This window comes from Cynocephalus volans, chromosome 10 (genome assembly GCF_027409185.1).
Source record: "Cynocephalus volans isolate mCynVol1 chromosome 10, mCynVol1.pri, whole genome shotgun sequence".
In the NCBI taxonomy this organism is placed as follows: Eukaryota; Metazoa; Chordata; class Mammalia; order Dermoptera; family Cynocephalidae; genus Cynocephalus; species Cynocephalus volans.
In genome coordinates, this window is record NC_084469.1 from 92,735,663 (window position 1) to 92,753,192 (window position 17,530).

At 53.4% G+C, this 17,530-nt stretch overlaps 1 protein-coding gene across 1 annotated transcript in view; it reads right to left on the reverse strand.

Moving 5' to 3' along the window:
• Positions 1–11,762, reverse strand: part of GNG7 (G protein subunit gamma 7) — a 166,534-nt gene extending 154,772 nt beyond the window's left edge. The window contains exon 1 of the mRNA XM_063110648.1: positions 11,680–11,762. The gene's annotated coding sequence lies outside the window, so the exon portion shown is untranslated. The remainder of the gene's footprint in view (positions 1–11,679) is intronic.
• Positions 11,763–17,530: the final 5,768 nt, after the last annotated feature.

Here is a 17,530-nt window from a genome sequence, read left to right on the forward strand (position 1 = left end):
TCAGCGGACGAACGGACACACACAGCACGGTCCCTCCACACACGGGGACATCACTGGGCCACGAACAGGAACCAGGCTCTGACACACGCTGCCACGTGGATGGACCTTGAACACGTCACGCTCAGTGACAGATGCCAGACACACAAGGCCACACAGTGTGTGATTCTGGAATCGTCCAGAACAGGCCGGTCCACAGAGACAGGAAGCGGAGGCGGGAGGGGGTTGAGGGCTGACTGCTAACGGGGACGGGGCTGCTTTTTGGAGTGATGCAAATGTCGTTTAAAAAACCCACAAAACTAAAAACTATTGAATTGTACACCTGAGTGGGTGAATTGTATGGGAGGTGACTTATATCTCAATAAAGCCATTCAAGACATCCTACTGGGCCCAGGGGCACCTCGCACGGATAGGCCCCAGGTCTAAAAACACGTGATAGAAAAAAACAGTTGATGCGGCCTCTTAGAACAAAGCCCAGCGCAAGGCTTGTGAGGAGCACGGTAGGAACTTCACCTCACTCGTCCTCCACGCCCAGGGCTGATGGCTCTACGCGGCTGTCTGTCCCTGGCCTACGTCACCTGATTCTTCACAGCGACTTAGTTCGGCAATGTCATTCCCATTTTACAGAGGAGGAGACTGAGGCTCAGTGTCACCTTTGGCCCCCAGGCCCCTTCTCTTGCTCTCCAACCCCCTCCTCCATTCAAAGAACCTTCCTCAAGTGATGGAAACTCCTCTGCGACCCCCGCCCCTACCCCATCTGGGGACGTGTGGCTTCTTGGCTGGTCTCCCAAAATCCTCGCCCTGATCATCTCTCTCCTGATAGGCTGTCCCGTCATGTTTCTGTCCTCGAATCAGCTGGCCCTGCTTAAAAACTGCCCGTGAGAAACGCAAATCAAAACCACAGTGAGAAACTGCCTCGCCTCCCCCAGGGCAGCTGTAACCAGAGACACCAGCGATCCCAAGTGCTGGTGACATGTGAACCTGGGGCCCTCGCACGCTGCTGGCCGGAGGGTGAAGTGCTGGGAACAGTCTGGCGGCTTCTTAATGAGGGGTGCACGCATTTATTAGATGACCCAGCAGTTCCATGCCTAGGAAGCCATCCGCGCTGAGTGAAAACACGTGCTCACACCAGGGCCCACAGGTGAGCGCTTGCAGCGGTACGACAGCCCGACGTGGGGACAACCCAGTGTCCGTCGACGGATGAATAAACGAACACAGCGCGGTCCGTCCACACACTGGACCACGACTCAGCCTTAGAAAGGACGGAAATCCTGACACACGTGACAGCGTGCACGAACCTTGAGGACACTGTGCTCAGTGACATAAGCCAGTCACACAAGGACAGGCACTGTGTGATCCCACTCACAGGAGGTCCCTAGAGTCGTCAGATCCAGTAGAATGGGGGGTGCCAGGGGCTGGGGAGGGGACCGGGAGTGTTTAATGGGGATAGAGCTTCAGTTTGGGAAGATGAGAAAGTTCAGGAGATGATGGTGGTGACGGCTGCACAGCCACGTGAATGTTCTTAATGCCACCGAGCTGTGCACTAAACATGGCTAAGATGGTGAATGTCATGTTATGTGCATTTTACCACAATAAAAACCAAACCAACCAGAACGGGCAGGAGTGGAGCTGTGTCACGTGGCTGCTGTTAAAGGAGCGACGGATGGAAGCCGGGAGAGAAGTCACGGGGCCCGTCCTGCGTGTACTAAATGCTCAGTCCGTGTCACTTCCATGAGGACGGGTCTCCCCCTCCCTTGATGAAGGCCTGGTGGGTGGGGACGGTCCTGTACACCCAGAACCCAGCAACACCTGTTGTCGCTTGTGGAGTGAAAAGAGGCCACCAAGAAAGAGGCGTCCACGCAACAAAGGGCCCCATTCACCGTGGGGAGCCCCTTTCCCCCCCCGGGAGATCGCCCATCCCGCCCCAGTTTTCACTTTTAAAGGGCCTCCGAGCACCTCCCCATAAAACATCCTACTTTCCAGCAACTCTTTGCTTTTGCAAGACTCTCTGTCAGCAGGAGAACGCAGACCCGGGGGTGTCACCTTGGTCCCCGGAGGCAGGAGGGCAGAAAGGCAGAAATGTAAACTTGGCAGGCGGTTTCCCAGCCCTGGGGGGTCTGTGTGTCACCTCTCCCACCCGTGGATATAAATCTCCTCCCTTCTTTTAAAAAACGTGGCATTGAGGCTGGCTGGTGAGCTCAGCTGGTGAGAGTGTGCTGACAACACCAAGGTCAAGGGTTTGGACCTGCGGACTGGCCAGCCACAGGAAAAACTAAAACGAGAAAAACCAACCAACCAACAAACACCATGGCATCGTAGGTGAAGCCGCGCTAAACACTCCGAGCCAGCTTATGTCTATTTTGATCACCAGCCCCGATACCTGGTCCAAACCCCCCATTCTCAAATGCACTGGGGGGCTGTGCAATGCTTACATCTCACATAAGGGAAACATTTCTCCCCGGCACTTTTCAGTGGCTGTGGCCGTGACAGATAACACCCCAAAATTATCTCAGGGAGCACAGCCTTTGTTGGGTGGGTTCAAAAAACCAGAAAGTTTACATCCCGCTGGGAAGACTGAATGCAGAGTTTGCAGGACAAAGGACGGAGAATCTCAGTGTCCAGGCGACCTGGAGTTCCCACAGCACGTTACGGCCTCAAAGTAACAGGCAGGCGGGAAAACACTACCTGGGCCAGGAGATCAGGTGAACGTCATCTGTGGTAGCTCACGAGGGTACACGGTTCCCCTGATAGGATGTGACGAAAAGGGGGCCTCACCTCTGTGTGTTCTTCCCCCAAACCTAGAACCCCGGTCTGATCAGGAAATAAACATCAGGCAAACCCAGATAGAGGACACTCTGCAAAACACCTGGCCAGTCCTGGTCCAGACTGTCAAGGTCACGAGAGCCCAGGAATGTCTGAGAAACTGTCACAGCCCAGAGGAGCCTAAAAAGACGGACACGTCCTGTGGGATCCTGGATGGGGTTCTGGGGCAGAAAAAGGATATTAGGGGGGAAATGAGTAAATCCAAATCAAGTGTGGAGTTTAGTTAATAGTCACGTGCCCTGTTAATTTCTCAGCGGGACAAAGGCACCACGATAATATAAGACGTCACTGCCGGGGAAAGTCGGATGAGGGGCAGAAGGGTGCTATCTCTGCACCTATTCTAGAAATCTAAAATTAAGCCAAAGTAAAAAGTGTGTTAAAAAAAAAAAAATCAGACCTCAGAACTCAGTCTAAGATCGTTCTCAGAGATGACAAACACATCCAGCATTGTGCCCCGTGCCCCGCAGGAGGCCGCTCAGGTAAACGGAGCAACGGCTATGAGTATTACCTTGTCCTACGACCCATTTCACAGCTAGGAAAAGAGAGGCTGAGAGGAGAGGTGACACTGCCACTTCAAAACGAGAGGCAGAGCCTGGACTGGAGGCCTGGATTCCGGCATCCCGGTCCCCGCCCTCCTGTGCCCCAAACCTACACACACGTCTGAGTTCTGTGAGGCACTCGACATGCCTTGACTAGAGCCTTCTGGAACCCTGAGAAAGAGACAGAAAGAAAGAAAGGACGGAGAGAGAGAGAGAGACAGAACCAGAGATGCCAACCTATTTTTTAAAACAAAAAATACCCAACTGACCCACGACACTCCCCCAGCCCCATCCCCTTCCCTCCTGCCCCAATCTTCTAAAATTCAAGTTGAAAAAAACCACGTTTGTCGGTTCTTGACCTAAAGAGAGCGGTGTGTCTACGTCCAGCTAGTGTTGAAAAGAAAACGGTCCTCAGCTCCCAAACCAGCAAAAGGGGGCATCTGTTTCTACTTAAACCTGGCACCGTTTTCAAATTTTGCTCTGGGACATTTGGCCTGGAGAACTGTGACTGTTCAAACGTCATCCTAAAAACACCCAGCTCCATCCCACTCAAGTCGTCAGTCTGAATACGAGTTTGAATGACCATCGGTTTGTTGTCTTATTTTCTGTTTTAATTTACTTTACATACTTTTTCGGGGGTTACAGTATGAAAGCTGCAGGCACAAGACATTTTTACACAGTTTCATGTTTGTACATCTTAAAGTGACGTTATAAAAAAAAGTCACCAAAATTTTTAAATGTGCCTGGTTAGAGCGTGGTGCTGATAACACCAGGGTTCAGGGTTCAACCCCTGTACCAGCCAGAAGCTAGAAAAAAAAAAGAAGTAATCTATTTTTGACTATCCATACATGTCACCAAAATCTAAGAGCCCATTATTTCTTCTGTGATGTTTTGTGACACTAAGGAAAATATGTATCAATTAAAGATAAATAAAAGAGAGCTGGCGCGTGAGCTCAGTTGGTTGGAGCACAGTGTTGATGACACCAAGGTCAAGGACTCAGGTCCCCATGCTGGCCAGCTGCCCCCAAAATTAAATAAATAAATGAATGAATGAAAGAGAAAAATTAATTAAAAACAAAAATAATTCAAAAAGAAAGCAAAGATGCCAATCATGCGACGTCTGGCACGATGCTACAGGAAAAAAGTCATCACATGTATATGTACTTCTTCCCAGGTCTTTAAGCCCTGCTCAGTAAGGGGTCCACGGGAATCAACAGCTGACAAGACGGCATTAGAAGGAAGTTCTCTTCTGGCTCTGCCAACACTGATGCTTAAATGAAATGATAAAACCGTAAATCCCCAAATCAAGACCCAACACGTCCACTCACTGGTGAAACCACTGGGCCTGGGTTTGGTCACCTGCGAAGCATGCACATGGGACTGGACGTATCAACACGCTTTTTCTGACAGGGGCCAGAGAATCAGTGTTTTCGGCTTAGCAGCATAGACAGTCTCCACCCGGACTACTCAACTCTGTCCTCATGGCAGAACTCACGGGGCCGTGTGCCAATAAAACTTTATTTGTGGACGCTGAAATCTGGACCCCGTATAATTTTCATGTGTCATTACCTATTAGGCTTCTTTTCACTTTCTTTTTCCTAATCGTTTAAAAGACTGGTCACCATTCTCAGCCCTAGGGCCATATAAAAGGCCGTGAGTGGGATGTGGCCCGGGGGCTGTGCCTTCCCGACGCCCGGACCGCACGGCCTCGGGGCCCTTCCTGAGCTCTGTCTAAGAGTCTCCGATTCGGTCCACAGGAGTTTTTCCACCCGCTGGCTCAGCTCTGCCAGAACGAAGCTGTGCATTCCCCAGTCTCGACCTACACTCGGTATCCTGTCCGGGGTTCACACCGTGTTTCTATTGGACAGAACCTTTTTCGGGTGGACAAGATAGAAGAAAAACTCATAAAACTTTGTCATATGATGCAAAGATACATCCTTCCCAACAGGCACTCACAGTGACTCTTCGTTCTTACCTCTTTGCTCGTAAAAACAAAACACAGGCCGGGAGGGAGAACCAGGCCGAGCGCAGAGAACTTTTAGGGCAGTGAATCTATTCCATGCGACGCTGCAATGGTGGGCACACGCCATCACAGCCGACGCCCAGCGGGAACCCTGGTGTACACGGTGAACTTTGCTGTGAACCTAGGATTGCTTTAAAAAATAAACTTTACTTAAAAAACCCAAATGTATCTTTTTACTTTAATGTAATCACAGAATCGTAAAATCATATTAGTAGCTTAGCCCAGTGGTTCTCAACCTGGGGCAATTCTGTCCCCAGGGGACACTGGGCCATGTCTGGGGACATGTGTGCTTGTCACAACTAGGGGGTGCTCCTGGCATGGAGCGGGTGGAGGCAGGGACACTGCTCAGCCCCTGCGGTGCCCAGGACGCCCCATCATGGAGAAGGATCTGGCCCGGTGTCCTCAGTGCTGAGGGGGAGACCCTGTGTTAATTATTTGGAAAAAATTCAAGTTCACTCCCTGTTCATACAAAACACCAGAATAAATCCCTGATGGGGCCGAAGGCACAAACCAGCTGACCCCAGCTTCTGGGACCCCAGCTTCTCCTCTCCGTCCCCATCGGTGAGTGGATTTAAATGTGTGCAGCCTCCTGGGACCTCAGTCGGGCAGGTGATCATGGGACACAGAGTCTCTCGGGGGTCTGTGGAATCCCCTGACCCGGGGGGGGTCTCACCTGGGGACACTGGGCGATGTCTGCGGATATCTGTGCTTGTCACGACTGGGGGTGCTCCTGGCATGGAGCGGGTGGACGCAGGGACGCTGCTCAGCCCCTGCGGTGCCCAGGACGCCCCACCAGAGAAAAGGATCCAGCCCCGGTGTCCGCAGTGCCCAGGTTGAGAAAACTTATGCCAGATGTATGGAAAGACCCTGCCCACCTCTGTGCACATGAGAACGCGGGGTGCTCTTCCAGCACCGGCCCTGGGCACTCTTGCATTCAGTTCAAAGCTTCCTTCTGGACTCTTCTCTGGACCTTCTAGGCATAGTCCTGATCCCCAGCTCTCCGCCCCCTGAGACTTCTCTGCAGCTCACAGAATACACAGGCCTAGGCCCCGCTCGGGGTCACCCTGGAGACCCTGCCTCGGAGTGTGGGGACAGGCAGAAGGGCTCAGGGCCCCCCGACCTGCCAGGACGGGGAGGTGGGCACTCCGGGCCCGCACACAAGCCTCTCGCTCGCATGGTGCTCGCAGGGCCTGGCACAAGCTCTGAGACTTGAAATAGGCACACAACGGGCCTTTGTGGGATAGAGGAAGGAAGGAAGGGACGTCTCGGACAACGGAGACGGCGACTGTGGCATCCAGGAAACCTGGGGGCAAGTGCTGGGGTGGGGGGCGGGAAGAGTCGGAGGGGGCAGGGAAGGGGGCAGAGTGAAGGGCGCCCCCAAAAGGAGAGGGGGCCCGTCCCCGCAGGGCCTCAAGGGCCACGGGAGGAACTTCTACTCCACGTGTGGGGGAGGACTTCATGCTGGTGGCGGGGAAAGGACAACCTGGTCTGTGCTTTAGAAAGTGTGATCTGGTTGTGGGGGGTCGGCCCGCGGGAGCCGGGGTCTGGACGCCCAGAGGCCGGCTGGGGGGTCGCAGCTCGGGGCCGGCGTTGGGATGGGAAAGAGCAGCAGCCAGAAGAGAACGAAAAACACCCTGATGAACACCCCGAGCTCCAGCCTCGTGCGCTTCTTATGGCCAGAAAAAAGCCATTTAAATTGCAGCACGATTCACAGCAGCCAAAAGGTGGACACAGCCCACGTGTCCATGAGCAGGTGAAGGGACACACACAGCGCAGCTCATCCGCACACGGGAACGTGACTCGGCCACGAACAGGAGCGAGGCTCTGACACGCTGCCACGTGGACGGACCTTGAACACGTCACACTCAGTGAGACGCCAGACACACAAGGCCACACAGTGTGTGACTCCATTTCCATGAAACGTCCAGGTCAGGCCGATCCACAGAGACAGAAGGTGGAGTCGTGGTCGCCAGGGGCTGGGGAGGGGTGGGGGTGACTCCTGACGGGGACGAGGGATCTTACTGGGGTGAAGGCAAGTTGTAAGATGAGTTTATTGGGATGGCAGCCCAACTCCATAAACGTGCAAAAATCCCTAAATCGTATGCTTAAAAGGGTTGAATTTTATGATATGTAAATTACAGCTTGTTAGAAAAACAAAAGGCAATCAGACTCTCCTTTGCAAGGTTCTCAGGAAGAACTAGCAACTTTCTGGAAGTGTGGAGCTGCCCACAAGCACCGCCACCCCCGTGGCAGGACCAGATGGCAGGTGAGGACCACCCAGGAGCCCCGAGACAACGAGACAACGTGGCCGATCCACGCCGCAGGACAGACGAGGACGACGGATGTGACCACCCAGGGGGCTGGTGTGTGACAAGGAACCTTCAGTCCGTACAGTCTCCTGGGTGACCGAGACCACGAACACCCTTTTTTAACTCTTAAGAGAGGCCACGTCAAAGTGTGGCTCATGCGAGAAGCGGTGAAAAAAGAGAGGTTGGGAAATGTCAGAATGACGGCCAGCTGTCCCCGTCGTTAGAGCTGACCTCTTGATCACACCAAGGTCAAGGGCTTGGGTCCCTGTCCCAGCCAGCCGCCAAGGAAAAGAAGGAAAGAAATGTCGAAATGAGCGTCCCCGGGCGGAGGAAACACCCTGACATCGCCAAGGACCCCAAATGGCAGAAGCCAGCAGCTCAAAGACGCACCTTCCCCAGAACAATAATGCAGCTCGAGCCGTCACCCCCTGGGGTGCTCCTGTCAGTTAAGACCCGGCAGCCTGCAGGGAACAGGGTAAGGGGGACGAAGTTTGTGACCAGCCCCTGAGCAATCCCACAACTGCCGTAGTCGTGGTTCCTTCCAGAAAGCACCGGAAAGCTCCGAGTTCATAGAGGCCAGGCACACCCTTTTGTAAGAAATCACAAAGGAGGTTCGAAAATCCACATAGTGAATATAGTTTTAAAGACCATCGCAGCTTCCAGACGCCAAGGAGAGAACCCGTAATAACCCGTGATAACCTTGAATGGAAAAAGGAGCTTTTCATGCTACGACGCAGGGTACAAGAAAAACGCCCCCATCGGTCAACGCGACGCTGACTTGTCTGTGTCGGGGTGATCGGCACTTAGCTGTCCTTCTCTTGCAGCGACAGGGTCCCAGGCTCTACGAAGCACGAAAAGAGAAACAACAGCACTGGTCAAAGGACATTCCCTGAATACAGCTCCTCTGTAAGACCAGCGACCACCTGACAAGGTCAAGCTCCCTCGGAAGCTTCAGGTTAAAACCAAGACAGCGAATCACCAGCTTTGGCCAATTCCAGTGCCTGTCACTGATAAATGAAGCACACGTTCAAAAATCAATATTCAGTGTTCAAAAGCCACACAAAAGACCCACCTAGAAACAAGTCAGATTTCTAAAATCCTCTAAAAGCAGTGGGATTTTTTTTATCACCCTTCTCAAAATGAGAGAGCATTCGGTGATTCAAAAACAAACCCCAAATCCGAACGGCCACACTTCCTAAGCATCAAAGGCGAGATGGCGTCTTTAAATGAGAAAATAAGTTACTTTTGTCTATAACAATGGCTCTCAACGGGGGTGATCCTGCCCCCACAGGACACTGGGCCATGTCTGGGGACATCTGTGATTGTCACAACTGGGGGCTGCTCCTGGCATGGAGTGGGTGGAGGCCAGGGACGCTGCTCAGCCCCTGCAGTGCCCAGGACGGCCCCACCACAGAGGACGATCGGCCCCAAATGTCCACAGTGGTAATAGTGAGAAACCAGATGTATCACATAAACTCAAACTGTGACGCTCATAAACTGAAAGAGCAGATAATCGTGGCCCAGTGGTTCCTTCGTGGCCACTTGCAGAATGACTCTTTATGGGGTACAGACACCTCTTACACAGATGCACTTGCTTCTTGACAAGCAGCCAGCATATCTGCATATCCTGGTGTCAGGTCCAGACAGAGTCTTTTTCCTTTTTAGTGTTTTCCTCACTTTTAACAGCATGCAGAAAAAAATTTTTTTTTCTTTTTTGGCAGATTCTCTTAAAGCTCCTGGGGTGATTCTTCTGTGCACCCCAAGGTTTTAGGACTAAAGTCAAGTTCCAATAGCTTCCTTTCCTACCCTCTGCGACAGCCCGGTCATCTTTCCCACCCTGCTCTCGACCTCACCCCCTAAACAACTTAATTTGGATCCGTTTTCTCAATGCTCTGCAGCCTCACTATGCACCAGAGGTGTCCGGTGCAAGCGCTCCTTCATCCCACCCTTGCAACGACCCCAGGAGGCGCACGCTCCTGTTTTTACTATTCCCACGTTGTTAGCGACAGGTGACATTGCCAATCAGTGGCTAGGGGCAAGCTCTGAACACAGGCCCATCCCCAGGGCCCCCCGACATTTGCTGCAAGACCAGGAACAGGGGTGTGAACTCGGCTGGCTTCGCTGACACCTAGCAACGGTCTAAAGACTTGGCTGGGGACGCGGCTTGTCCCTGTTCATCACGCCTGTCTTTCCACCGCCTACCTCCCGGGCCCTAGCAACCCCCGCTACCTAGGAAAGAGAAAGTGCCACCCACGTCCCTCAATATCATTATCCCCAAAACTCCCACTGAGTTCCTGAAAAATTCAGTCACCAACACGAGCCTTTCTGCCTCTTAAGCTGTTGTCCTTTGCACCCCATATCCTAGAAATAGACCTCAGGCAGCATTTTGAACTCCCACCTCCTCCAAGCTCCTTGTTACCAAGGGGTTTCTGCCCCCTGCCCCGTTCTACGCCAAATGATTAGCACCCGCTCCAAAGTAGGGGGCGATTCCTCTCCAAATCCCTGATAACTGAATCCTACCTGAGACCCTCACCCCCAGTTCCTCCCGACTAGTCCACCTCTGGCAAGACACCTGCTCCCAGGGGTCTCCAGCCCTCCGCCCCTACCCGCCCCCCAACCCCCTCCTCCCTGAACCCCCTCAGAGGCTCCCATTTCTCCTCATATCCTCTGGGACAAGTGTGACTGCCACCTCCACCCCTCAGCCCCCCGGCTCTCCCCTAACTTTGCCTCTGGCTCTTTCCCAGCTAACCCTAACACCTGGGTCCCTCAGTCACCCTTCTCGGCCATCTGGATCCCCCAACTACATTCCTCAGTCCCTTTCCCTGCTAACCCCAACCCCCAACTCTGTCTGCAGCCCCCTCCCCAGCTAATCGCACTTCAAACTCCGTTCACAACCGTCTCCCCAGCTGATCCTGACCCTCAACCCCTTCTCCGACCTCCTTCCAAGCTAACTCAGACCTCCAGTCTCCAGCCCCCTCCTCAGCTAACCTTGACCTACAGCTTCAGTGGACTCCCTAGGTGACCTGGACCTCCAACCCCAACTCCTGCCCCCTCCCCAGCTAACCTCGACCCCCAAGGGCAGCCAAGATCCCCAGACCTCTCCCCAGCTGACCCGACCCCCAACTCCAGTCCCAGTCCCCTCCCCAGCTAACCTCGACCCCCAACGGCAGCCAAGATCCCCAGACCTCTCCCCAGCAGAGCCGACCCCCAACTCCAGTCCCAGTCCCCTCCCCAGCTAACCTCGACCCCCAACGGCAGCCAAGATCCCCAGACCCCTCCCAAGCTGACCTCGATCCCCAACGGCAGCCAAGATCCCCAGTCCCCTCCCCAGCTAACCTCGACCCCCAAGGGCAGGCAAGATCCCCAGACCCCTCCCAAGCTGACCCGACCCCCAACTCCAGTCCCAGTCCCCTCCCCAGCTAACCTTGATCCTCAGCTGCAGCCAAGATCCCCAGACCCCTCCCCAGCTGACCTGACCCCCAACTCCAGCCCCTTCCCCAGCTGACCTCGATCCCCAACTGCAACCAAGATCCCCAGACCCCTCCCCAGCTGACCCGACCCCCAACTCCAGCCCCTTCCCCAGCTGACCTCGATCCCCAACCGCAACCAAAATCCCCAGACCCCTCCCCAGCTGACCCGACCACCAACTCCAGCCCCTTCCCCAGCTGACCTCGATCCCCAACTGCAGCCAAGATCCCCAGGCCCTTCCCCAGCTGACCTGACCCCCAACTCCTGCCCCCTACCCAGCTAACCTTGATCCCCAACTGCAGCCAAGGTCCCCAGCCCCCTCCCGAGCTGACCCCGACCCCCAACTCCAGCCCCTTCCCCAGCTGACCCCGACCCCCAACTCCAGCCCCTTCCCCAGCTGACCCCGACCCCCAACTCCAGCCCCGATCCCCATCCCCAACCCCCTCCCCAGCTGACCCGGACCCCCCACTCGGTCCGCAGCGAAGTCGGCGCCGTCGCAGCCCCTCCCGGGCGCCCTTACCTGCGCTCGGGCCCCGCGGCCGCCTCAGTCCCGCCGCGCAGCCGAACCCGCAGCCCGGCCCGCGAGCGCTCGTTCCCCTCCGCGGGGGCGGGGCCGGCGCAGGGGGCGGGCCCTGGCGTCCCAGCTCAGCCAATCGCGGGCCCCGGCGGCGGGAGGCCGGAGTCGGGGGCGGGGCGCGGGCAGGCAGCGGGGTAGGCTGCGCGCAGGAGAGCGGGGCGGGGCTCAGGGCGGGGCGGGGCCGGGGGGGCGGAGCGCTGAGTGGCACCGCCGCGGGCCAGCCGCGAGCCCGGAATGCGCGGGAGGGCGGGGCTCTGCTAATATGCAAATCAGCACGCTGTGGCAGGCTCGGGGCGGGGCGAAGGCGCGGCCTCGCAGAAGGGACTTCGTGACGTCAGGGGAGAGCGAGGCGGGTGGCGAGTTCGAATCCCGGACGCCGGGTGCGGGTTCGAATCCCAGATCCTGGCTCCAGGGGCTCAGTTGCGGGGGAAAGATGTCAATAATAACTGTGACGCCGCTTTCTTGAGCACTTTACGGGCTCCTTGTCATGGAACCCTCTGCATAAGGCTAGGAGGCGAGATTATTATCATGGCCATTTTACAAAGGTGGAAACTGAGTCTCGGAGAGGTGAAACCCAAGGTCATTCGCCCGATCCTGTCTCATAATTTCCAGGGTTTCCTCATTTCCTAATTCATGGGCCTGGATCTTGAGATGCAGATTCCTGGGCCCCCCACCCAGATCGAATGAACCAGAATCCTGCGGGAAATGGGACCCTGGAATGTGCATTTTTCGACAAGTCCCCTGATGATGCTGGGAAACATTTGGCCTCTCCAAAAGCATCAAGAGGTCCTGGAAGGGAGACTTTCTCATGCAGGAGGACGGAGCCATCTTAGTCTGTGACCTCAGGAACCTGGTCCGGAGCCGACATTCTGTGATCCTGAGCCGCGGGCCTCCCAGCTCTGCAACCCCAGGGCTCCTGTCATCCCTGCAGGAACCTCCCTGCTCATCCCGAGCTCCAGCTGCCACCCCCGCAGGGCACGGAGAAAAGCAGGCCCCTGGGGCTGCCCCCGCCCCGGACAGGCCCTCCCCCACCCGCATCCCCCAAGAGAAATGACTGTCCGAATAGGGGCTGCAAACTGGTGGTCCCCCAGATGAGATGTAGGAAAAAAAAAGGAAGAAAAATGAACCTTTAAAAATTTTAAATGCGTTGCCAACGTTTTGAAATCAGGATGTTTCCTACAAAGAAATCCAGATTCCCAGGCGCTTAAAAATCAGAAGGTCTGGAGATTTTCTGCAGCAATTGAGTCATTACTTGGTCCCAAAGATGGATGGGGGCTAGGACTAGGATAAGACAAGTGAGGTGTTTGTCTCAAATCCAATTTTTCTTTGAAATTTTCATTTTTTAATTCACTAATAAAAATCACATGAAATTTGTGGAGTGCAAAATGATGTTTGGAAATATGTATACAGCTTGGAATGGCTAAATCCACAGTTCAAATCCGAATTTTAAATAGGGGCCATAAAACCCCATAGCTTGCCATCAAAATAAATACTACGTTAATGCACCATTTTAAAAATTCAGAATAAATGCAGCAATAATTCACCATGAACGAAATACCCACATTTTAGAGAAAGACAAGATCTGACTGATTCTCGTATGATTCTCATATGACCCTCCTGCCTCACCTTCCCCCAGCCCCGGCTTTATGTAAAATATTGATGCTTTGCTCATCGTGGCTTCCTTCGCATTCAATATTGCATTAAAGTAGGATGGATCTTGGGCTGGCTGGTTAACTCAGAGTGTGGCCTTGGGACACAAAGGTCAAGGGTTTGGGTCCTTGGACCAGCCAGCTGCCAAAAAAGAAAGAAAGAAAGAAAAGAAAAACCAATAGCGTAGATCTGCTCTGGGAATGTCCTGGCACATAGCAGTGCTCTCAGTAGTAGGGTTTTTAAAACCCGAGTATCTGTTCCACCCAGGTAGAGGGTGATCCTAAAATAGCGCCGTGTGGAGCCACGCTGGAGCCTGAGGCAAAAGGAAAAACGGACGTAGTCCTGTACACATGCTAAAGTGTGTTCTTTTCCCATCGATTTCCCCTTCATTTAATCTTCACTGGAGGCTGGCCGGTTAGCTCACTCGATAGAACCGGGTGCTGATAACACCAGGGTCAAGGGTTTGGATCCCCGGGTCGGCCCCTGCAGAAACCAACCAACCAACCCCAAGCACTTCACTGTGGATTCACATGCAGTTGTAAGAAATAATAGGGGGCCTCTTGTACCCTCTGCCCATTTCCCCCGATGGTAACATCTTGCGACACTGTAATACGATGTGACAGCCAGGACACTGACGTGGATGCCATCAAGCTACAAGATGTTCCGTTGCCACAAGGACCCCTCCTGCTGCTTTTGTACCCACACCCGCTTCCGCTTGCTCCAGCCTCCAGCCCCAGCCCTGGCCACCGACACCCCCTAACCTCTTTTGCATTTCTGTGACTTTAGTTATTTCAAGAATGTCATATGGATGGATGCACGCGGCACGGCACGTGTGGGCTTGGCTTTTTTTCACTTGCTATAATTATCCAGAGATTCATCTTGTCACCTGTGCCAATATTTTCTTCCTTTTGATTGCTGAGTAATATTCCATGATATGGATGGATCATGACTTGTTTAACCATCCACCCACTGAAAGACATCTGGGTGGTTTCCAGTTTGGGGCCCTTAGAAATAAAGCTGCCATAAATACTCATGTACAGTTTTTCGTGTGTGAACATAAATCACTTCTCTGGGATAAATGACCAGGTGCACACCTGCTAGGTCACACGGGAGTTGCACCTTTAGTTTTTTAAGAGACTGACAAGTTTTCTTTCAGAGTCGTGTGGGGTTTGTTTTTGGTTTTGTTTTGTGTGTGTGTGTCTGTGTGTTTGGCACTGGCCAGTACAGGAATCGAACCCTGGACCTTGGTGTTATCAGCACCACACTCCAGCCACTGAGCCCACTGGCCAGCCCTGGATTTTTGTCATGGTTATCTTTTTCCAGAACATTAAAATGGACGGAAATATTGAAGAATTAAAAAGAAGCTGTATTAAAACTCACAATGTCACTTTTTATTTTTTCACAATGTCATTATTAAGTTTAAATGTTTTATTTATACCCAAACAGAATTTATTATAATTTTACTTTCCTAGCTTTAATGGAAGCAAATTCATCAGCCATATCATAAAAATCTACATCTGGAAAAACTTAACCACTAAACATGTATAAAGATATATGTATGTATATTCATAAAGATATATATAGATGCATAAAAATGTATAAAGATGCATGAAGATATATGTATATTTACACATTATTCCTTTTGCCGGAGGCTCTTGCAGCAATGTAGGATCCTGTCTTTATTGAAAACTCTTGACATTTTGTTCCTTGTGGATTTTTTGCATTCATTTACATTTTTAAAAATATTGCATTAGTGGGTGTGGCTATAGAGGGGTAGACATAGGGAGTCTATGGTGTGGTACACGTACCTTAATTGTGGAGGTGGCCACACGAAGTTATACATGCAATTAAACTGCATAGAGCTGCCCCCCACACACACACGTGCATGTAGAACTGTTGAAATCTGCAGACTGTTAATTTCCTGGGTTGTTTTTTCTGGTGGGGGGGGACCAGGCTGGTGCAGAGATGGCACCCTGGACCTTGGTGTTATCAGCAGCATGCTCTAACCACTGAGATAACCAGCCAGCCCAACTTCTGGTTCTGAGGTTACACAAGATATGAACATGGGGGAGGGTGGGAGAGGGTGGGGGAGGGTGCACAGCCCGCCCTGCACATTTCTTTGTGCCTTCCTGTGAATCTATAATTATTTCTAAATAAAAAGATTGAAACATGGCATTGACATATTAACCATATTTTAATCAAATATGATTGATATGTTAATCATATATAAAAATATATATTAAAAAGCAAATGCATCTCTCTTGGTGATTGAGGTTTTTGACTGAGTGTCTCACCCCAGTCCTGGCCCCGCTAACGAACAGCATCCATTGAGAACTTACCTGGCCAAATGCCAGGCTGGGCACTTCCCACAAATAACCCACAACGCCCTCCAGCTGGAGCTGGGGATTCCACAGTCTTTCCACCTAACGCTGAAGACGTGCTTCTAACCACTACCTTACCCTGCCTGTTGGGATCCTGGCAAACCAGGCTCCAGATCACACCCTCATGTTGTACGGATGGGGAAACTGAGGCCCTGTGGGTTCCCCTTTTGTAAAATGATGTCCTTAGGGTCCCCCCACCCCCTGCAGCAAGTACTTGGTGCAGGGGGTCCTCAAGATCTCCTCTGGGGGTCACAGGGGAAGTACTGAAATGTCCCCATACATGCAGTGTCCTCATTAGGAAAGTCCAAACTCTTTCCTGAGCCCTCCAAGCTCATGTGACCTCTGCTGACCTCTCTGGTGTCACTGGCTGCCACCCCTCCCCCCACCCCACTCCTGCCACTCTGCCCTCAACCGGTTTTTGCCTCAGGACCTTTGCACGTGCTGTTCCCCCTGCCTGAGACTCCATTCCAGATCTTCTTGGGGCCGGCCTCTCCCCCACCTTCCCGTGTGAGCACAGACGTCATCTCCTGAGTCACACCGGCCTGGACTCCCATCCCCGCATCACTGTCGTGGTGCAAATTTATCTTCACACGCAACAGGTGTCTGAAATGATCTCATACAGTTCTCTGGGAGATCATCTCCCCTAGTAGATCACGAGCTCTGAGAGGGCGGGCACCCTGGGGTTCTTGTCGGTCACGGTTGTGTCCCCAGCATCCAGGACAGGGCCAGGCAAACAGTGGTGCCGATTACACAATGGATGAATGAATGAATGAATGAATAGATGGTGTCTCAGTTCTTCCTCCCAGTCTGCCCCCGTACAAGGCCTTACCTCTTCCCTGGAGACCCCTGTCCTGGCCTGGTCTGGGTGGGAACAGACAGTACGTGGAAAGCTCAGTCCCTCACCCCGGGCCTCCTGTGAGCCTCTCCCTCCCCACAGCCACATCACCCTCGACCCCTCCATCACCTGCTCTACTCCTGCATCCCCCCTCCTCTGTCCTCTGCCCCCATCCCCCACCCTTCATGACCCGCACCCCACCCCAAAGAAGGGGCACCATGCTGGTGGGGATATAGGATCCACTTCTTTATTGCAGGAAGACTATGTCTAGAGCAAATGCTACACAGACCCCACGACAGGGGGCAGGGGGCACCCACATGCGGGGGTTGAGGGGGCAGGGGCAGTCACAGCAAGCATGGCCTGGCACAGTCCCCAGCACCAGGGATGCCCAGGCAGGATGGGCCAGTGACCTGGGCAGGCTCTGGTCCCCTCCAGCTGCAGAGCCCCTCTCTCCCTAGGGTCGGGCCGGGCCTGGGATGGGAGAGGCCTGGAAGTGGATGGGGCCCCAGGGAGATTGTGCTATCAGGGTGTGTCCCTGAGAAAGGGCTGCAGACCCCTGCCCAGCCCCACTCTCTTGGGCATCTCAAGGCCCAGGAGCCACTCCCAAGGTGGAGGAGGGGATAACTCCAGCTGCTGGTGGCCCCCGACCAGCCAAAGGTTCAGGGGCTCAGCTCTGCTTAGACATGATGCTACGAGCTCTTCCAGGGCTCTGTCCTGTGCTGGGCAGACACACACACACACACACACACACACTTTCTCTCTCAGAGTATGCCCAGTAAACATCTCTTGAGTGCACAGTCATACAAACACAGAGGAAAACACACATGCTGATACCAAGTCAGATGCAAAATGTCCCTCTTACTTACCTACATACAGTCCCACCTGGGCACATGACTATATAGCCACACACATGTGATGTCGCTCTCTC